Here is a 23,781-nt window from a genome sequence, read left to right on the forward strand (position 1 = left end):
AATGTAATATAATATTACAATATAAAGTAATATAATATAGTATAATATACAAAAAATAAATCTAATATAGTATAACATAAAAAGTAAAATAATATAGTATAATATATTGTAATATAATTCAATATGATAAAATTTAATATTTTGTAGTATAATATCGTGTAATATAATAAAGTATAATATAATATAGTATAATATATTTTAGTAAATTATATTGTAGAATAATATAGTATAATATAATGTATGATTATATAGTATAGTTTATTATGTTGTAACATAATGTAAATTAGTATAGTATGGTAGCAATATATAGTATGATATAATAAAGTAATACTACTGTCTATAAATAAGTGAAAGCAGCATGTCATTCTCAGACAAGGCCACACGGTGTCAGTAGAGGGCGCCCCCGGCTCGGCTCTTTGTCGGGGGAGAGTCGGGAAGTTTGGCTCTCAGATCGTCTTCTGTCCTCTTACCGAGCGGAGCTCCGACACACCGATCCGACCCGGGGACCCCGAACACCGAAACACCCAGGTAACTTCACCCTCCGGGGACCCCCCCGATCCCACCACAGGGGAGGAGAGAACGGAACTTCCTCCTCTGATACATTGTATATACATTGTGTGTATCCGGGGATCAGAGACACGTCTACACTACTGGACTGTGTGCTCTACACTGTGCTACATGGGGATCCCGAGCCACACTCTGTACGCTTACTGTGTGCTCCCTACACTACATGGGGACCCCGAGCCACACTCCGTACACTGACTGTATATACTGTGTGCTCCCTACACTACATGGGGATTCCGAGCCACACTCTGTACACTGACTGTATATAGTATATACTGTGTGCTCCCTACCCTGTGCTACATGGGGATCCTGAGCCACACTCTGTACACTGACTGTATATACTGTGTGCTCCCTACACTACATGGGGATCCTGAGCCACACTGACTGTTTATATCATATACTGTGCGCTCCCTACACTGTGCTACATGGGGATCCCAAGCCACACTCTGTACGCTGACTGTATATACTGTGTGCTCCCTACACTACATGGGGACCCCGAGCCACACTCTGTACACTGACTATATACTGTGTGCTCCCTACACGGGGACCCCGAGCCACACTCTGTACACTGACTGTATATACTGTGTGCTCCCTACACTACATGGGGACCCCGAGCCACACTCTGTACACTGACTGTATATACTGTGTGCTCCCTACACTACATGGGGATCCCGAGCCACACTCTGTACACTGACTGTATATACTGTGTGCTCCCTACACTACATGGGGATCCCGAGCCACACTCTGTACACTGACTGTATATACTGTGTGCTCCCTACACTACATGGGGATCCCGAGCCACACTCTGTACACTGACTGTATATACTGTGTGCTCCCTACACTACATGGGGATCCCGAGCCACACTCTGTACACTGACTGTATATACTGTGTGCTCCCTACACTACATGGGGATCCCGAGCCACACTCCGTACGCTGACTGTATATACTGTGTGCTCCCTACACTACATGGGGATCCCGAGCCACACTCCGTACGCTGACTGTATATACTGTGTGCTCCCTACACTACATGGGGATCCCGAGCCACACTCTGTACGCTGACTGTATATACTGTGTGCTCCCTACACTACATGGGTATCCCGAGCCACTCTCTGTACACTGACTATATATACTGTGTGCTCCCTACACTACATGGGGATGTGATCCCGGGACTGTGTGATTATTGTATATAATTAGTATAAATAGTGTGATGTGTATCATGTGACTGAGCCGTGTGTCATCTACTCTGTGTGTGTCATCATATGTGATCATGTAACTGAACTCCACCGTACTGTGTATACTGATCTCTATATACAGAGATCCGCACCCGTCACTGATCTCTAGATACAGAGATCCGCACCCGTCACTGATCTCTACATACAGAGATCTGCACCCGTCACTGATCTCTATATACAGAGATCCGCACCCGTCACTGATCTCTATACACAGAGATCTGCACCCGTCACTGATCTCTATACACAGAGATCTGCACCCGTCACTGATCTCTATACACAGAGATCTGCACCCGTCACTGATCTCTAGATACAGAGATCTGCACCCGTCACTGATCTCTCTAGATACAGAGATCTGCACCCGTCACTGATCTCTAGATACAGAGATCTGCACCCGTCACTGATCTCTCTAGATACAGAGATCTGCACCCGTCACTGATCTCTAGATACAGAGATCTGCACCCGTCACTGATCTCTCTAGATACAGAGATCTGCACCCGTCGCTGATCTCTATATACAGAGATCCGCACCCGTCGCTGATCTCTAGATACAGAGATCCGCACCCGTCACTGATCTCTAGATACAGAGATCCGCACCCGTCACTGATCTCTAGATACAGAGATCTGCACCCGTCACTGATCTCTAGATACAGAGATCCGCACCCGTCACTGATCTCTAGATACAGAGATCCGCACCCGTCACTGATCTCTAGATACAGAGATCCGCACCCGTCACTGATCTCTAGATACAGAGATCCGCACCCGTCACTGATCTCTAGATACAGAGATCCGCACCCGTCACTGATCTCTAGATACAGAGATCCGCACCCGTCACTGATCTCTAGATACAGAGATCCGCACCCGTCACTGATCTCTAGATACAGAGATCCGCACCCGTCACTGATCTCTAGATACAGAGATCCGCACCCGTCACTGATCTCTAGATACAGAGATCCGCACCCGTCACTGATCTCTAGATACAGAGATCCGCACCCGTCACTGATCTCTAGATACAGAGATCCGCACCCGTCACTGATCTCTAGATACAGAGATCCGCACCCGTCACTGATCTCTAGATACAGAGATCCGCACCCGTCACTGATCTCTAGATACAGAGATCCGCACCCGTCACTGATCTCTAGATACAGAGATCCGCACCCGTCACTGATCTCTAGATACAGAGATCCGCACCCGTCACTGATCTCTAGATACAGAGATCCGCACCCGTCACTGATCTCTAGATACAGAGATCCGCACCCGTCACTGATCTCTAGATACAGAGATCCTCACCCGTCACTGATCTCTAGATACAGAGATCCTCACCCGTCACTGATCTCTAGATACAGAGATCCGCACCCGTCACTGATCTCTAGATACAGAGATCCGCACCCGTCACTGATCTCTAGATACAGAGATCCGCACCCGTCACTGATCTCTAGATACAGAGATCCGCACCCGTCACTGATCTCTATATACAGAGATCCGCACCCGTCACTGATCTCTATATACAGAGATCCTCACCCGTCACTGATCTCTAGATACAGAGATCCGCACCCGTCACTGATCTCTAGATACAGAGATCCGCACCCGTCACTGATCTCTAGATACAGAGATCCTCACCCGTCACTGATCTCTAGATACAGAGATCCTCACCCGTCACTGATCTCTAGATACAGAGATCCTCACCCGTCACTGATCTCTATATACAGAGATCTGCACCCGTCACTGATCTCTAGATACAGAGATCCTCACCCGTCACTGATCTCTAGATACAGAGATCCTCACCCGTCACTGATCTCTAGATACAGAGATCCGCACCCGTCACTGATCTCTAGATACAGAGATCCGCACCCGTCACTGATCTCTAGATACAGAGATCCGCACCCGTCACTGATCTCTAGATACAGAGATCCGCACCCGTCACTGATCTCTAGATACAGAGATCCTCACCCGTCACTGATCTCTATATACAGAGATCCTCACCCGTCACTGATCTCTAGATACAGAGATCTGCACCCGTAACTGTATACTGAGATCTACTCCCGTCACAATGCTCTCCTTGCCCGGCCCGGTCAGTTTAGGTGGACGGCCGTGTCTTGGTAGGTTTGCAGTTGTGCCATACTCTTTCCATTTTCCGATGATGGATTGAACAGAAGCTCTGTGAGATGTTCAAAGCTTGGGAGATTTTTTTTTATAACCCAACCCTGCTTTATACTTCTCCACTACTTTATCCCTGACCTGTCTGGTGTGTTCCTTGGCCTTCATGATGCTGTTTGTTCAATGAGGTTCTCTAACAAACCTCTGAGGGCTTCACAGAACAGCTGTATTTATACTGAGATTAAATTACACAGAGGTGGACTCTATTTACTAATTAGGTGGTTTCTGAAGGCAATTGGTTCCACTAGATTTTAGTTATCAGAGTAAAGGGGGCTAAATACAAATGTCCCCCCCCCCCCCACACTTGTCACATATTTGTAAAAAAAATTGAAAAACATTTATAATTTTCCTTCCACTTCACAATTATGTGACACTTTGTGTTGGTCCATCACATAAAATCCCAATAAAATACATTTACGTTTTTGGTTGTAACATGAGAAAATGTGGAGAATGTCAAGGGGTATGAATACTTTTTCAAGGCGCTGTATACTGAGCTGTATATACAGAACATTGCATTATTTTATGACTCTCGGAGGGTTGATGGGGGGGGGGGGGTTGTATACAGAACATGTGACTGCCATGACCCCGTCACACGTGAGAAGAACGCAACGCGTACATCCTGGCTTGGGGCCCCGTTGGTCTGGTGGGAGCCATCCGCAGCACATAGTGGAGATTCCAGACCTCTCCCTTCATGGGATGACTCTGTACTCCGGATCCTCCTCCAGGTTCGGTAAACACTCTTCATATACTTTTTGTTTTTCCTAATAACAGCGGAGAGATTGTGGGCTGATAAGTCAGCGTTATGGAAGACTTAATTATAGCAGGTGGACACATTCCAGGATTCCATAGTGGATACTCCATGTGTGCCGAGATTAGAAGGTCGCTCCACCCAAATCTGGAATTTCACTTCTCATCTTTGGATTTTTCTTTGGTTGGAACCATTTCCGCCCCTATTTTGACCCACCCTCTTGCTTAGACTAGTGGGGGTCCTAAATTCCTCCCGGGGGGCCACACTTAATGTATCATAAATATATTGCTACAGACATTTGTCAGAGACTGCGGGCGCGGTACGGGAGATGGTCAGAGAGCGGGGCAGAAAAGGCACCGTGTGAGTTTAATTACCACCTTAATTGGCCACAGAACCTGTGTAACTAATGTGGTTGGCGAGCGGGGCACGGTACGGGAGATGGTCTGCGAGCGGGGCACGGTACGGGAGATGGTCGGCGAGCGGGTCACGGTACAGAGATGGTCGGAAAGCGGGTCACGGTTTGGGAGATGGTCTGAGCAGGACACAGTAAGGGGGATGGTCCGAGTGGGGCACGCTACGAGTGATTGGTCAGAGTGTGGGGCAGGGTACGGGAGATGGTTGGAGATCGGGGCACGGTACAGGAGATGGTCAGAGAGCGGGTCACGGTACGGGAGATGGTTTGCGAGCGGGTCACGGCACGGGAGATGGTTTGCGAGCGGGTCACGGTACGGGAGATGGTTGGCGAGCAGGGCACGGCACGGGAGATGGTCTGAGCAGGGCACGGTAAGGGGGATGGTCGGAGAGTGGGGCACGCTACGAGTGATTGGTCGGAGAGTGGGGCACGCTACGAGTGATTGGTCGGAGAGTGGGGCGCGCTACGAGTGATTGGTCGGAGAGTGGGGCGCGCTACGAGTGATTGGTCGGAGAGTGGGGCGCGCTACGAGTGATTGGTCGGAGAGTGGGGCGCGCTACGAGTGATTGGTCGGAGAGTGGGGCGCGCTACGAGTGATTGGTCGGAGAGTGGGGCGCGCTACGAGTGATTGGTCGGAGAGTGGGGCGCGCTACGAGTGATTGGTCGGAGAGTGGGGCACGCTACGAGTGATTGGTCGGAGAGTGGGGCACGCTACGAGTGATTGGTCGGAGAGTGGGGCACGCTACGAGTGATTGGTCGGAGGGTGGGGCACGCTACGAGTGATTGGTCGGAGAGTGGGGCACGCTACGAGTGATTGGTCGGAGAGTGGGGCACGCTACGAGTGATTGGTCGGAGAGTGGGGCACGCTACGAGTGATTGGTCGGAGAGTGGGGCACGCTACGAGTGATTGGTCGGAGAGTGGGGCACGCTACGGCAGATGGTTGGCGAGCCGGTGACGGTACGAGACATGGTTGGCGAGCAGGGCACGGTACGGGAGATGATCGGGGCAGGGTACGGGAGATGGTTGGCGAGCAGGGCACGGTACGGGAGATGGTCGGACAGCGGGGCACAGTACAGGAGATGGTCGGCGAGTGGAACATCTTGCTCTGACCTGCGTGTACAACGTGAGATATCGGTTTCTATATGTATAATATTAAATTTTTGAGGATATTATTTGCTCTTTTATAATCTACATTTTTGTGATCTTTGTCTTCTGCCGATTTCCAAAAAGCCAAGAAAACAAAAAAAAAACATTAAGTGAATTATTTTCAAAGTATCTTCTTCTATCTATTTAGAGATTAAACTCTTCCTGACCCCTTTCAAGCTTCACCAACAAATCCCTTCTTGTCGCTCGCCCGGTTGACCTTGTATTACGGCGGCGCGGCCCTCTCTTGTTTACCTGGGAGAAGCTCACCTGTGGTCCCGCCCCTTTTTCCAGAATGGCGTCTGATTACACAGGTGCAGCTGGAATCCATCCCGGGGAAAGCGGCTGTTTCCTTTTTCATTCTGCAATCCGTCACTGAGCTGTAGAGATTTTCAGCTGCTCGGCTCTGCTGTGCTCTGCTCGGCTCTGCTGTGCTCTGCTCGGCTCTGCTGTGCTCTGCTCGGCTCTGCTGTGCTCTGCTCGGCTCTGCTGTGCTCTGCTCGGCTCTGCTCGGCTCTGCTCGGGGAACTTCCAAGACATTGTTATGAGCAATTCCAGAGAGGAGATAACAGTTGTTGTTAATCTGATGCAGGAACTGGTTGGATGAGTTGAAATGAAACTCTTCTAAGCAAAAGTAAAAAAAAAAAAAAATGTTCAGCTTTGAGCCGAGTGTAGAAGGCTTAAGCCAGCCATGAACGGATCGAAATTGGACTGGTTCAGCTGGAACTGGATACATTTTGATTCATCTATGGGCAGGCTGGTTTTGGTTGTGATCTATTAATCATCTTTAGTACAACCAGCCTGTTTTTTTTTTTTAAGTGATCAGCCGCTGGTGGTGATCGTTGTATCCTGATAGCCGCAGGTGGCGATCGTTGGAACCTGATAGCCGCTGCTGGCGATCGTTGGAACCTGATAGCCGCTGCTGGCGATCGTTGGAACCTGATAGCCGCTGCTGGCGATCGTTGGAACCTGATAGCCGCTGGTGCCGATGGGTTGCATCCCGGTAGCCGCTGGTGCCGATGGGTTGCATCCCGGTAGCCGCTGGTGCCGATGGGTTGCATCCCGGTAGTGGAGAAACCTCAAGCAATTTTCTTTCCTTCAACCTGTAGTTGAAAGTAAAATTTTGCATAATCTCTGGCCAGCCTTCGAACCCATGTAAAGATGTTCTTTCCCTCCTGTGTCTTCAGGACAGGTTATGAGCGGACATCTTCCTAATTAGGGGATTTGTTCTTGTTTTTTTTTTTTCTCCCCATCCTATTCTTTCTCTCCCTTTTTTCTTTGTTCCTCCCTCTTTTTCTCTCCTTTTCTCTCCTTTCCATGTATTCTCTATTTGTATTTCTTCTCTTTACTCCTTGGTGGAGGGAAGGAGATGAGCGGCAGTGCTGGTGAGGGGTGGGATCAGTGTCGGTGCTGGTGAGGGGTGGGATCGGTGGCAGTGCTGGTGAGGGGTGGGATCGGTGGCAGTGCTGGTGAGGGGTGGAATCAGTGGCAGTGCTGGGATCAGTGTCGGTGCTGGTGAGGGGTGGGATCAGTGTCGGTGCTGGTGAGGGGTGGGATCGGTGGCAGTGCTGGTGAGGGGTGGGATCGGTGGCAGTGCTGGTGAGGGGTGGGATCAGTGGCAGTGCTGGGATCAGTGTCAGTGCTGGTGAGGGGTGGGATCGGTGGCAGTGCTGGTGAGGGGTGGGATCGGTGGCAGTGCTGGTGAGGGGTGGGATCAGTGGCAGTGCTGGGATCAGTGTCAGTGCTGGTGAGGGGTGGGATCGGTGGCAGTGCTGGCAGGGAGTTGGGATCAGTGGCAATGTTGGGGGGAGTTCTGATCAGCCAACTTAGGTGCTCTTGATCAAGGTCATCTGCTGATCTGAGAACTGTAGTGGGGACTTTTAATGGCAACTATAATCACAGGTAGTGTTACTCACTGTGTTTCTGGCTCAGTCGCAAAAAGGCTAGGAGAGTGGTGCGGGCTTCAGGAACAGCCCAGGATTCGGTGACCCCTGGCAAATTGCAATTCGACCCCCAAAGGGGGTCCCGACCCCAGGTTGAGAACCACTGCCATAGATAGATAGATGCATGCATCTATCTATGGTCGCTGCTGGCACTCCCTATTCAGGAGTCCAGTCCATTTTTGGGCGCCAGTCACCTGAATTACACCCGAGGGCGTGATTAGAGCCATCTAGCCTCTCCTAGTTTACCCATGGGAAGCTTTTTTTATTTTCTATGTAACTTTGCCCACCTTTGACCTGCCTCTCCGCATTATTAGGTACACAACGACTTAAACATTAACTTGTAATAAAGGCAACATTGGAAACTCCAAGGGGAGTTTTATCAGCCCTGGCACACTTTACAAACATTACTAAGGGGAACTCCGCTCCAACTAAAAATGTGAATCCTGCTCGAGGAGGTGTTGAACTGTAAAAGTCAATTAACCGATCTCGTTCCCGCCCGCCCCGTTGGGCACCCATTGCACAACACAGACCCAACACATAGACACGGCAATTTCCCTTCTGTCCTATCGCTTCACTTCACACCAGTGCACTGCGTTGGTGTCTGCCATATGTGTTTGTGGCCCTCACACCTCTCCAGCTGCGGCACACCCTTTGTCTCCGCCCCCACCTTATCGTGGTAGTCGGCAACAGGGAGGAGTTCAGCACTCCTCTGCCAGATCCTGCACTTCTATGTGCAGCTGTAAGGAGGCTTGCCGCTGCCCCCCCCCCCCCCGTCTTAACAGTTGGCGGCAACAACAGAGAGGAGGACAGAACTCCCTCTACAGATCCTGAGCCTCTCTATGGAGCTGCAGCACCCCCTCATCTCAACATTCACCAGACTCCTGCAACTGGTCCTCCTCCAGACCCTGCACTTTCTGCTTCTCAGTTCTGCCCTTTGCTTCTTCCAGGAGCAGCACATATGTAATATGATGTAAGGGAGGTTGGGGGACTCTTGACTTCTGATGAGGAGGGGGGGGGGGGGCTCGGGCCTCTTGACAGCTGATGTAAGGGGGGTGAGGTGCTCTGGACGTCTAGTCTTAAAGGTTCGTGTTTTTTTACCTTCATGCACACCTGCCAATGACGGGCCCCAGCCCCCCGTTTTACTTACCTGAGCACCTGCTGTGCGCGTCCCCCGACGTCGTCTTCTCCACGGAATCTGGCCATTGATTGGATAGATTGATAGCAGCGCAGCCATTGGCCCGCGCTGCTGTCAATCGCATCCAATGACGCGCCCACCAGGGGGCGGGGACAAGTGATACAGTCGGCGGCTATACGAGTGCGCCCGCAATTTAACCCCCTTGGGAGAGAGCTTCCCATGAAAGGGGTTAGCTCTTGTGGGGAGAAGCCGAGACAGCCACCGAGGAACCCCAGAAGACCAGGTTCGGGGCCACTCTGTGTGATGTCGGATTATCCAATCATGTGTACACAAGTCCGTCTAGGAAAAAAATCCAAAGTACAAACACACATGAGAAGCAATGCCCACCATAACCCGACAATAGCAGAAGGTGCCCAAAGGGTGGCACTAAAGAGCTGAAAACAACGTAGTTTCGTGTTTGTTGGCTGACAATTCTTTGCCGTTTTGTATGCAAGACAAGTTCACGTGTTGTATATGGCGTGGCTTTTTTTTTTTTGGGCTGGGTGGTGGGGTTGTGTGACTTGCCAGTGCCCATCAATGCTAACCACTAAACTGACCTGCATACACTGACCTGCCTGACACTGACCTTCATACACTGACCTGCCTGACACTGACCTTCATACACTGACCTGCCTGACACTGACCTTCATACACTGACCTGCCTGACACTGACCTTCATACACTGACCTGCCTGACACTGACCTACATACACTGACCTGCCTGACACTGACCTACATACACTGACCTGCCTGACACTGACCTGCCTGACCTTCATACACTGACCTGCCTGACCTTCATACACTGACCTGCCTGACCTTCATACACTGACCTGCCTGACCTTCATACACCGACCTGCCTGACCTTCATACACCGACCTGCCTGACCTTCATACACCGACCTGCCTGACCTTCATACACTGACCTGCCTGACCTTCATACACTGACCTGCCTGACCTTCATACACTGACCTGCCTGATACTGACCTACATACACTGACCTGCCTGACACTGACCTACATACACTGACCTGCCTGACACTGACTGGCCTGACACTGACCTTCATACACTGACCTGTCTGACCTGCCTGACACTGACCTGCCTGACACTGACCTTCATACACTGACCTGCCTGACCTACATACACTGACCTGCCTGACACTGACCTGCCTGACACTGACCTGCCTGACACTGACCTGCCTGACACTGACCTGCCTGACACTGACCTACCTACACTGACCTACCTACACTGACCTACCTACACTGACCTGCCTGACACTGACCTGCCTGACACTGACCTGCCTGACACTGACCTTCATACACTGACCTGCCTGACCTTCATACACTGACCTGCCTGATACTGACCTACATACACTGACCTGCATACACTGACCTGCCTGATACTGACCTAGATACACTGACCTGCCTGACACTGACCTACATACACTGACCTGCCTGACACTGACCTACATACACTGACCTGCCTGACACTGACCTATGTACACTGACCGGCCTGACCTGCCTGATACTGACCTACATACACTGACCTGCCTATACTGACCTGCCTGACACTGACCTGCCTGACCTACTGACAATGACTTGCATACACCCTCTGACCTACCTCAGCTCAGCTGTGGTATGCGGTCACAGCAGGGAGCAGGCAGTCAGTCAGTCGTCAAAGGAGCCGAGGAGAGGAGAGCCGCCCACCAGAGCGGGGATGTGGCGCGGCGGCGGCCGCATTTGTAAACCCCGCCTTCTGGAACCTGCAGGCTATGATGGACGTCACATGTCCTGCGGTCCTGACATTGGCGCTGCAGACTCCAGAAGGCGGGACCTGCTATCGCACTCGGCCACTTTTAGTCGCACTTTTTTCGGGGACACATTCGGGGCACCAGCCCCCCAACCCCGTCCCTCCCGACGCCCCCTGGATATGCTGGTGGATTATTTGGCCCTAGTATATGGATCCATGCATGTGAGACGGACCTTAGATTGTAAGCTCCTTTGAGTGTACAGTATGCAGAGCGTGAAATAAATGCCTGGAACTGTAATGAATATCTGTGGCCCTTATCTCAGAGACTAGCGAAGCTCCTGACCCAGCTGTGCGCCTGGAAACTTGTATTTGTTTAGTAAGTGCCGCGCGTCCCGAGCGCCCATTTCTTGGTAACGTATTCCCCGGAGGGACTGGAAATGAACAGCAATAGAGAGAGCCGGCGGAGAAATCTATTATGTGAAAGTGTTTTAGAAGTAGAGTGACGGCAGAAAAAGTTTTCAGGAAGCATTAATGGGGAAAACACCTTCATCATAATAAGAGATGACGCCTCCATTGTGTGCGCTCATAGGGAACCCCCCCCCCCCCCCCCCCCAATCATCTCCGGCTAGGCTGAGCGAACATGGGCAGGTTTTGTTCGAGAATTGGTTACTCCAGTACTCTGAGGCCTGTGTGGCGCGATTCTGGAACACGTGCTACTGCAATGCATGCTACCTGCATTGGCATATACAGAGCCTTGAAAAAGTATTCATACCCCTTGAGATTTTCCACATTTTCTCATGTTACAACCAAAAACCTAAATGTATTTTATGAGATAGACCAGGGGGTCTCCAAACTTTCTAAGGAAAGGGCCAGTTTACTATCCTTCAGGCTTTAGGGGGGCCGGACTATGCCCAGTGGAAGCAAATAATGCCAGATCTTTGGTATTGGGGGAAGGAATAATTCCCCATCAGTGGCAGGAATTGCGCCCCATTGTTGGTGTCAGTGGCAGGAATTGCGCCCCATTGTTGGTGTCAGTGGCAGGAATTGCGCCCCATTGTTGGTGGCAGGAATTGCGCCCCATTGTTGGTGGCAGGAATTGCGCCCCATTGTTGGTGGCAGGAATTGCGCCCCGTTGTTGGTGGCAGGAATTGCGCCCCATTGTTGGTGTCAGTGGCAGGAATTGCGCCCCATTGTTGGTTTCAGTGGCAGGAATTGCGCCCTATTGTTGGTGTCAGTGGCAGGAATTGCGCCCCATTGTTGGTGTCAGGAATTGCGCCCCATTGTTGGTGTCAGGAATTGCGCCCCATTGTTGGTGTCAGGAATTGCGCCCCATTGTTGGTGTCAGGAATTGCGCCCCATTGTTGGTGTCAGGAATTGCGCCCCATTGTTGGTGTCAGGAATTGCGCCCCATTGTTGGTGTCAGGAATTGCGCCCCATTGTTGGTGTCAGGAATTGCGCCCCATTGTTGGTGTCAGGAATTGCGCCCCATTGTTGGTGTCAGGAATTGCGCCCCATTGTTGGTGTCAGGAATTGCGCCCCATTGTTGGTGTCAGGAATTGTGCCCCATTGTTGGTGTCAGGAATTGCGCCCCATTGTTGGTGTCGGTGGCAGGAATTGCGCCCCATTGTTGGTGTCGGTGGCAGGAATTGCGCCCCATTGTTGGTGTCGGTGGCAGGAATTGCGCCCCATTGTTGGTGTCGGTGGCAGGAATTGCGCCCCATTGTTGGTGTCGGTGGCAGGAATTGCGCCCCATTGTTGGTGTCGGTGGCAGGAATTGCGCCCCATTGTTGGTGTCAGTGGCAGGGTACCACGTCTGAAAAAGGTTGAGTCTCACTGCTTCAGTAGACTGCCGGAGCCATCCTCGTACAGGAGAAGATTGGAGACCTGGGGCTATGCTAACACTGGGTATGCAATCTGAGACTGTTAGAGATCACTGCTATTACCAGCCCCTCTTTGCACCATTGGGGTACGAGGGACGCCCATCAGTTGCCAAGGCACTGCAGGTTGGGCTCCAGGGCTCTAAGAGCCCATTTAGATGGCCTTCTGCTGTATAGAAGTTGTACACATTTATCTGTAGCCACCATGAACGAGACCTGATGCTAACAGCACTGTATATTAGGTGCTCTGTCCCTTTTATGCTCTGCAGTAGATACACTTTAACAATTGGCACATATGGTAGGAATATAAGCGCTGTTATTCCTCCCTTGTCCATGGTGGCTTTGGCTGACCCCCCCCCCCCCATCTTGTTTTCCATCCTGCAGAAGGGGTGAGACTCTCAGAACTTTCTTTTTTCACCTCCGGTCGGAGCCAGGAACAGCGGGGGTAGGGAAGGGGAAAGGGGCCGACCTCTCCTCTGTAGCAGGTTCATTGTGCAGAGCTGTTATCCTAACCCCGCATGAATCTCTATGTGAAGATACACCGCGCATGCAGGATGTTTTTCCCATTATCGGCTGTACACCATGGCTTGAGCACAGATCCGGGAATTGCTATGTATTGGCCATGGGGAAAAAAAGTTGAGCATTTTATTTCTTCTGCAGGTTGGTCGGGTATAGTAGTAATCAGTCATCATTCTGCCCTTGTCATTGGAGGAGATTTTCATGCTATTTCTTGTTCTGTATGGATTTAGTAAATATGAGAAACCCTGTCTCCAACTTAAATCCATGTAAACGCACAACAAAAAATGAAGGTTTGTCAATCAACGCTACTTACATGTATCTTTTGGAGGAACAGCGTTGTCACCCTAGAACAGAAGGCGTGCTAAGACCACAGAAAACCTTCTCCTCTTAATAACATGATTGAGGGTTCTGTAGTCCAGAGGTGAAGCAGCACTGCTCGAGGGGGTCCCTGGGACCTCCCAGAGACCCCCCCCCCCAAAGGAAGGGGCGCTGCTGCTCTGGGGGTCCCCCCACAAGGAAGGGGTGCTGCTGCTCTGGGGGTCCCCCCCCACAATGAAGGGGCACTGCTGCTCTGGGGGTCCCCGCCACAATGAAGGGGCACTGCTGCTCTGGGGGTCCCCGCCACAATGAAGGGGCACTGCTGCTCTGGGGGTCCCCCCCCTACAAGGAAGGGGTACTGCTGCTCTGGGGGTCCCCCCCCACAATGAAGGGGCACTGCTGCTCTGGCGGTCCCCCCTACAGGGAAGGGGCACTGCTGCTCTGGGGGTCCAGCCCCCTACAAGGAAGGGGCACTGCTGCTCTGGGGGTCCAGCCCCCTACAAGGAAGGGGCACTGCTGCTCTGGGGGTCCAGCCCCCTTCAAGGAAGGGGCACTGCTGCTCTGGGGGTCCAGCCCCCTTCAAGGAAGGGGCACTGCTGCTCTGGGGGTCCAGCCCCCTTCAAGGAAGGGGCACTGCTGCTCTGGGGGTCCAGCCCCCTACAAGGAAGGGGCACTGCTGCTCTGGGGGTCCAGCCCCCTACAAGGAAGGGGCACTGCTGCTCTGGGGGTCCAGCCCCCTACAAGGAAGGGGCACTGCTGCTCTGGGGGTCCAGCCCCCTACAAGGAAGGGGTACTGCTGCTCTGGGGACCCCCCCAATACTGTCCTTCAGCCTTTAGGGGTTGGGTGGGGGGGGGGGGGTGCTGGACTGTGGCCAGTAGAAATGGAAAATGCTCTGGTCTCAGTGGGAGTAAACAAAGCCCCATCATTGGTATGAATGAGAGGAGTAACGCCCCATTAATGGTGTCGGGTGGAAGAAAAGTGTCCCAAGGGCTGGATAGAGGCAAGCAAAGGGTCGCATCTACAGTTTGGAGAAGACCACTGGTTTAGAGCAGGGAGAACAGTGGAAGCGTGCTGATTGGTGGCCGTGGATTGCTGTACTTTGCATGTTGCTTCTTCCCCTTACTGTTGGCCAAAACTCCTTTGGATCACTTCATTGTAATGCAATCCTGATTATTGGTGTCGGCCTGGTCATGGGAAGCCCACCATGCATGTCCGTTCTGTATGAGTATCAGTATAAAATTTACAAGTACAAGCTTGCATAGGGCTTGGGCATGCATAGGGCTTGGGCTTGCATAGGGCTTGGGCTTGCATAGGGCTTGGGCTTGCATAGGGCTTGGGCTTGCATAGGGCTTGGGCTTGCATAGGGCTTGGGCTTGCATAGGGCTTGCATAGGGCTTGGGCTTGCATAGGGCTTGGGCTTGCATAGGGCTTGGGCTTGCATAGGGCTTGGGCTTGGGCATGCATAGGGCTTGCATAGGGCTTGGGCTTGCATAGGGCTTGGGCTTGCATAGGGCTTGGGCATGCATAGGGCTTGGGCATGCATAGGGCTTGGGCATGCATAGGGCTTGGGCATGCATAGGGCTTGGGCATGCATAGGGCTTGGGCATGCATAGGGGCTTGGGCTTGCATAGGGGCTTGGGCTTGCATAGGGGCTTGGGCTTGCATAGGTCGTTTTAATCAGTAAAAGTCCCAATTTCAATCTGTGTTCCTTGTGCTCGGAGGCCCAGCAGCTCACCTGTACTTGGATCTAAGGCTGGGCGTCATAAAGGGGTTAAAACATGTTTTTTTCCATTTTCAGGCTGAGTGCTTCACTTGCTCGGCAGAATAATTATCTGCATTAAAAGTGGAGCAGAGTGGAAAATAGACGCTCTCCCTAAGGCGGGTAAAACATTATTTGCAGGATATTCTGATGACGGTATCAAGCTATCTACAACGTTTTCTGTGATCTGTCCATTTGATTGTATAAAACTAGACAGGGCGATATATCGAGAGGTGGTGAGACTGGTGACTCAGACTGAGCCAAGCTTTTTTGGGTATTGGTGGCACAGTGTACTGGTATATACTGCCATGGTGGGACATTGTGCATTTACATACAATAGCAATATACAAGTGCAGATTTTATTCTTGTATACTATGGTGGTGGGGCTGGGCACAGACATTAGAAGTAATTCATATTTGTAGGCACAATTTGATGGCTTAAGGCAGCGTCCCTAAACTGCACACAGCAAGTTTGTTGCGTTGGTTTGCACGACTTTAAGCATTGGGGAACTATTCTCCCTACTAGTACCAATGATGGGGCACTATTCCTCTGACCCAACCATGGGGCACTATTCCTCTGATGCCAACCATGGGGCACTATTTCTCTGGCTGACACCAATGATGGGGTACCAATGATGCGGAAACTATCCCTTCCACCGACCTCAATGATGGGACATTTTTCCTCCCGTGGACTCCCAATGATGGGGCACAATTCCTCCCATGGTCCCCCAATAAGGGGTACACTTTTTTTTCCCATGCACAGCCAACTAGGGGTACTATTCCCCCCACTGACAACAATGGGGCACTGATCCTTGCACGATCAACAGCAGAGGGACACTTGCATGGACACCTAGAAAACGGGCGCTTCTGCTCCCGGGGACCTCCAAGGAATGGGCGCTTCTGCTCCCTGGGACCTCCAAGGAAGGGGCGCTTCTGCTCCCCCGTGGACCCCCCCAAGGAAGGGGCGCTGCTGCTCTTGGGACCCCCCCCCCCCCCAAGGAAGGGGTGCTGCTGCTTCCGGGATCCCCCAACGAAGGGCCGCTATACCTTCTGACAACGAAGGGGCACAGTTCCTCCCACGGTCCCCCAATAAAGGGTACAATTTTTCCCATGCACAGCCAACTAGGGGTACTATTCCTTCCACTGACTGCAATGGGGCACTGATCCTTGCATGATCAACAGCAGAGGGACACTTGCATGGACACGTCTGCTCCCGGGGACCCCCCCCCCCAAGGAATTGGCGCTGCTGCTCTTGGGGACCCCCCCCCCCAAGGAATTGGCGCTGCTGCTCCTGGGGACCCCCCAAGGAAGGGGCGCTGCTGGTCCCGGGATCCCCCAAGGAAGGGGCGCTGCTGGTCCCGGGATCCCCCAAGGAAGGGGCGCTGCTGGTCCCGGGATCCCCCAAGGAAGGGGCGCTGCTGGTCCCGGGATCCCCCAAGGAAGGGGCACTGCTGGTCCCGGGATCCCCCAAGGAAGGGGCACTGCTGGTCCTGGGATCCCCCAAGGAAGGGGCACTATACCTCCTACTGACGATAGGATACTTTCTACTACCAATGGCTACAGTCCATCCTCCTAAGTTCTAAAGGAAAGTCACCTGGCCCTGTGTTTTAAGGCTCCTAACTGAAGGGCTTGAACAAGAGTGTTCAAGTTGCTTAAAGTGGAGGTTCCACCTAAATTTTTTTTGTAACAATACATTCAGACTGATTACACTGCGGGTAGGCTGTTTTTTTTTTTTTTTTCACTATACGGCGCCTGCGCAGCGTCGTTCGGCTTCTTTCGGAAAGTCGTGATGTCAAGTATGCGTCGGTCGGAGGAACGTCAATCAACTAGGACCGCCCAGCCCCACAAGAATCATACCCGGAAGCCGAGGGATGAAACGGCGATATCGAGGTATGTACGAAAAAAAAACAGCATACCCGCAGTGTAATCCGTCTTCTGAATGTATTGTTAGAAATTTTTTTTAGGGGGAACCTCCACTTTAAATATTCATGTTTATGAATAAATGGCAAGGACGATAACTCCAGCACTGGTTTGGGGAAAGCGCTTTTAATTGGACACGCATTCTACAATCCTTTTGATTGTTCAGCTGGTGAAGTCCTCAGGTGCCAACATACAGTACATAGTTACAGGGGTTGAAATAAAAAAAAAAAGATAAACAAACAAAAAACCTGCATCGTCGGAACCATAAACTCGGAGCTAAACCAGAAGAAAAATCCTTATAAAACACGATCCAACAGGAAGAAAATTCCTTCCCAATCCCCCAACAGCGATCCGATTCTCCTGGATCAGCAATCTACGGTGTTCATTCTTATAAATCTCAGTAGCCCGTTAAAATTTGTGCTTTTTATGAACAAATTCAGCCCACTTTTTTGAGAAATCTACAGAGTTGGCTCGAATTATTTCCCATGGAAGCGGATTGCAGCTCTCGGGCTCCATTCACACGCGTACAACGCCAAAGGTGCGCCGACTTTGGAGTGCAACTTTGGCTCTGACCAGTGATAATTGACAACTGTTTCATTGTATAATTCTTTCATGCAACTTTTAAGGGTTAACGTTAGGGTTGTCTCTTTTTTGAGACCGAGTACAAGTACCGCTACTTTTTTTTCAAGCACTCGCCGATACCGATACTTTTTTTTTTTTTTATGTCATGCGACAGTGGCAGTGTTTTTTTTAAAAAAAATTTTTAGGGGGGGGTGGATTGACGGTGTGTGGTGTTTGTTTGTTTTTTTTATATTTATTGCAATTTTTTTTTTTTTTTTTTTTTTTTTTTTTTTTAATTAGCCCTGTTGGGGGTCTTTGGAGAGATATCAGGGGTCTTATCAGACCTTTGACATCTCCCCTTTAAGACAGAGAAAGGGACTAAGGACACAGATTCCCCAGTCCCTTTCTCAGCAGACTCAGCTGAAATGAATGGAGAGAAGCTCCTCTCCATTCATAAACTGAAGCATTGTAAACACAAGTTACGATGCTCAGTTATATGAATGGACAGAGTCGGTGATCACTGACTCTGTCCATTCGGAAAAATTGAGGGGGGAAGAGGACTGCACGGACGGGGGGGGAGAGGGGACTGCACGGACGGGGGGGGAGAGGGGACTGCACGGACGGGGGGGGGGGAGAGGGGACTGCACGGACGGGGGGGGAGAGGGGACTGCACGGACGGGGGGGGGAGAGGGGACTGCACGGACGGGGGACTGCACGGACGGGGGGGGGAGAGGGGACTGCACGGACGGGGGGGGGAGAGGGGACTGCACGGACGGGGGGGGAGAGGGGACTGCACGGACGGGGGGGGAGAGGGGACTGCACGGACGGGGCAAAAGACAACACGGGGAAGAGACAACACGAGGCAGTGACAACATGGGGGGGGGGGGGGGGAAGACCGCATGGAGCACGGGGGGGAAAGACAGCACTTGCAACTCCCCTGCCTGCCCAGGTATCGGGTGAGGCATCGGAGCATTTCCCCCGAGTACAAGTACTCGGGGAAATGCTCGGTATCGGTACCGATACTAGTATTGGTATCGGGACATCTCTAGTTAACATTTGAAGTCTATGACTCTCAAGTTGCATGAAAGTTTGACAACAGTAGTTCATGAGCTATTTTAAGTTGCACAGGTATGAATGGTTCTCATTGGAAAGCATGGGGAATGACTTGCCTTGCGACTTTGATGTCCAAAGTTTCATGACAAGTCACACAAGTGTGAGTGGAGCCTTGTGAGAGTTTAATTACTTGTCCTCCAGGGCTTAACTTTGCACCAAGTTTGCTGTTTATACAAGGTGACCCCACCCCCCCCCCCCCCCCCAAGGTACAATAAATTCAGTTCTGTTAACCATTGCCGACTCCCGCCTGTAGATTTACATCAGCAGAATGGCATGGCTGCGCAAAGAGACGTATCTGTAGACCCCTTTTAATTTTGTTTAAAATTGCTATTAAAAGTAAAAATAAAAAAATGTAAAAATGTTCAAAAATTTAAAATTTCATTTTTTTTTTAATTACATTTCTACTGGTATATACCCAACTTTGGTGCAATAGCGCCATCACTACAGGATACTTGGGTGCTTAATGAGGCCCACAGACCTTAGGATGATTGGTGTTAAATTTTGGACACCGGCTCCCAAAAAAAAAAAACACATAGTGCCAAGGAAATCGAAAAAGGAGGATGGGGGGGGGGGGGAAAAATCAAAATTCTTGCCACAAATCAAAATTTTGACTTTGAATTTATTGCAATGCGCATGTACATTCTAAAATCCTGAAGCAGAATTCGAAACATTTAGGGCCCTTTCACACTGGTGCGTTTTTCCCGCGTTTTCGCGGTAAAAATAGCGCTATTAAAACGCCCCCCATGCTTCTCTCCATTGAAATGAATTAAAAACGCGGTAAAGTCGTGGTAAAATCGTGGTGTTTTACCGCGATTTTAACGCTCCGTTTTTACCGCGTCTTTACAGCGTTTTTTAATTCATTTCAATGGAGAGGGGCATGGGGAACGTTTTATGAGCGTTTTAATAGCACTATTTTTACCGCGAAAAGGCGGCAAAAACGCACCAGTGTGAAAGGGCCCTTAGCATGGCAAATAAAGAAAATATTCTCCAAGTTTTCATACGAAATTTGTTGAATCGACAATACTATTGGATACTCTGAACATTTTTTATTTATTTTTTCTAAATTTCCCTACTAAGAAAACTCTACTGGTGTTCGGCCAGCTTAAGCATTCAATGTAATTCACAGACTGAATTTTGAATACTCTGTCCTATCCCCCCCCACCCCCCACCCCCCACTCTCAAAGCCTGGAACAGCATGGGAACCAGATGGGGGAGGGGCAGGGAACGCCAGGATAACAAGGGCTTAGCCCAGACAATGGCTGTCAGAGGACACAAGTGCGGGGGTCTCCCGGTCTCAGCGGGGGGGGGGGGTAACGTGCGGTCCTGCAATAACTGCGGCACTTTGTTAGTACAGTGTGGCCCCCCCATGCCTGTGCAGACTGGATCTAAGCAGCCAAGTGAGATCTTAATGAGTCGGTGTCGTGGCCCCGCTGTGTCAGGGCAGTAAGGAATACATTAGTCACGGATAAGCCTTCCCAGGACTTTAGAAGAAAAAAAATCTCTATTTTTAGAGTAAATCTAATCTCACGCAAAAATCCTCCAAGTGACATTTCCAGGAACTTACTAAAATTACACAAGACTTGGTAATGAGCCTGTTGGTGCGAAGAAAGAGAAGAAGAAGCCTTCGGTGGAAGTTCAGATAAAAAAAAAAACTTTTTTAAATTAAAAAAACTTTGGATAGAGCGCAGAACATTTTATAACTCCTTTTTTTATAATTTTTTTTTTTTTTTTTTAATTAGGGTCTTTGTTCCCACTGAGGACATTTCCCCCATCCCTCCCTTTGTGGGCACCGGGTGAGAAATGAGCTGGAGTTTCTCTAATAAGGACAAAACCTTCCTTCCAACCCCCCTTTATTTTGTTTCTGTAAAAACACAATTATTCCTATATTGGATTATACATTTTATACTGCTACATATCTCCATTTAGTGTTCCTAAGCGCAGCTACTTTTCTCTAGTAAAGGTAGGACGCCAACATGTTTCGACAGGTGCTCCCTCCTTCGTCAGGGCTGGAAAATTAAATAAAAGGGGGGAGAGAGAGAGGTAGGGGGGGGAGAGAGAGCTAGGGGGGGCAAAGAGGTGGGGGGGGGGGGGGGAGAGAGAGCTAGGGGGGGCAAAGAGGTGGGGGCAAAGAGGTGGGGGGGGGGGAGAGAGAGCTAGGGGGGGCAGAGAGGTGGGGGGGGAGAGAGAGGTGGGGGGGAGGGAGGAGAGAGGTGGGGGGGGAGAGAGAGAGAGCTAGGGGGGGCAAAGAGGTGGGGGGGGGAGAGAGGAGGGGGGGAGAGGAGGGGGGGAGAGGTGGGGGGGGGGGGAGAGAGAGAGCTAGGGGGGGCAAAGAGGTGGGGGGGAGAGAGAGCTAGGGGGGGCAAAGAGGTGGGGGGGGGAGGGGGGAGAGAGAGAGAGCTAGGGGGGGCAGAGAGGTGGGGGGGGAGAGGAGGGGGGAGAGAGAGAGAGCTAGGGGGGGCAGAGAGGTGGGGGGAGAGAGAGAGAGCTAGGGGGGGCAGAGAGGTGGGGGGGGAGAGAGAGCTTGGGGGGGGAGAGAGAGCTAGGGGGGGCAGAGAGGTGGGGGGGAGAGAGAGCTAGGGGGGGCAGAGAGGTGGGGGGGGGGGGGGAGAGATTTCAAAAGTATTGGGACACCTGCCCCTACACGCGGAGTTCCACATTATTATTATTATTATTATTATTATTATTATTATTATTATAAATTTTTTATTTTTTCAAATACTGCAGCTGCTGACTTTTAAAATATATGGACACTTGCCTGTCAAGGGCACCCGCAATGTTCGGCACCCGATCTCTCCCTCGGGTGCTGCCGCAGCCATCTTCGGTAAGGGAATCAGGAAGTGAAGCCTTGTGCGGTCTGACTTCCTGGTTCCCTACTGCGCATGCGCCATATATGCATGGAAGTGGGGAGCAAATACCCATGAAAGGTGTCGAATATGACACCGGAGGGGTTTCCGAAAAGCAGAAGTTCAATTTTTAGGTGGAACTCTGCTTTAACCTTAATGGCATCCCAGTCTCAGTCCGTAGGGTTCAATATTGAGTTGGCCCCGCCCTTTGCAGCTATAACAGCTTCACCTCTTCTGGGAAGGCCGTCCACAAGGTTTAGGAGTGTGTCTATGGGAATGTTTGACCATTCTTCCAGAAGCACATTTGTGAGGTCAGGCGCTGATGTTGGACGAGAAGGCCTGGCTCACAGTCTCCGCTCCAATTCATTCCAAAGGTGTTCTATCGGGCTGAGGTCAGGACTCTCTGCAGGCCAGTCAAGTTCCTCCACCCCAAACTCGCTCATCCATGTCTTTATGGACCTTGCTTTGTGCACTGGTGGGCAGTCATGTTGGAACAGGAAGGGGCCGTCCCCAAACTGTTCCCACAAAGTTGCGAGCATGAAATTGTTCAAAATGTCTTGGTATGCTGACGCCTTAAGAGTTTCCTTCACTGGAACTAAGGGGCCAAGTCCAACCACTGGAAAAACAACCCCACACCATAATCCCCCCCCCCCCCCCCCCATCACCTAATGATTATACCGGTGCACAAAGCAAGGGCCACAAAGACCTGGATGAGTGAGTTTGGAGTGGAGGCACTTGACTGATCTGCACAGTGTCCTGACCTCAACCCAATTGAACACAATTTGGATGAATTAGAGCGGTGACTGCGAGCCAGGCCCTCTCGTCCAACATCAGTGCCTGACCTCACAAATGCTCTTCTGGAAGAATGGTCAAACATTCCCATAGACACACTTCCAGTGTCACCTTAATAGCATCATGGGCCCCTGGGCAAAGTAATTCGCTGGGGCCCCTACGAGTCTGCATCAGGACCCCCTTACACCATGATTCCCTATTACTGTCCCCATGCATCAGAGTTGTGCCCCCCTTGTACTCACAAATGCTGTTCCCACCTACAATGAAGGCAGCTCCTTCTTCCTCTCTCACGTGCTGAGACTGAGGTGAGTTCTCAGTCTCAGCGCTTGCTCTCTTCCACCCCCTACAGGAGCTGAATCCTCTCTCATGCAGAAGCCAGCCATGTGCTCCTTCTGACAAGAGTGACATTGCAGCTACTCCTGTCAGAGTACACAGCACCTGCCCCCCCCCCACCTTTTCCATGCCCTGATCATGGGGCCCCCCATACACCTGGGGCCCCTGGGCTGTGCCCATTCATTAAGACAGCCCTGCATACTCCTAAACCTTGTGGACAGTCTTCCCAGAAGAGTTACAAGCTGTTATAGCTGCAAAGGGTGGGCCTCCACCTATCAAACAACCTGCAGTATATCAGTATGAATGGGGAAAAAAACAAAAGGACACATAGGAGGTGGATGGAAGGATCCTCCCTGCTGTGTTATTGTATTCTGACAGTGGGGCTTCTCCGCCATAAGAATAAACGGATCGGTGGCTGCAGCTGCTGATCAAACAAGAGTTTCCCAACATTCCCTTTCAGAGGACGTCGATCATTAGATTGACTTCTGAGGGGGGAAAGAAACAACCATAGATGGATGGAACTTTGTCCGATCCCTGCTGAACCAGCTGAATTTCGACCCATGGACAGCTTTAGCAGCGTGTTGAGTGTTCACGTCTTTGTAGAGGGAAGTGATGCCGGCGGCACTGATTA

General features: G+C 51.0%; 1 protein-coding gene across 1 annotated transcript in view; it reads left to right on the forward strand.

The window, feature by feature from the left end:
* The first annotated feature begins 423 nt into the window (after positions 1-423).
* CD82 (CD82 molecule) overlaps positions 424-23,781 on the forward strand; it is a 120,468-nt gene continuing 97,110 nt past the window's right edge. The window contains exon 1 of the mRNA XM_040328055.1: positions 424-528. The gene's annotated coding sequence lies outside the window, so the exon portion shown is untranslated. The remainder of the gene's footprint in view (positions 529-23,781) is intronic.

Source organism: Rana temporaria, chromosome 11, assembly GCF_905171775.1.
Source record: "Rana temporaria chromosome 11, aRanTem1.1, whole genome shotgun sequence".
NCBI lineage: Eukaryota > Metazoa > Chordata > Amphibia > Anura > Ranidae > Rana > Rana temporaria.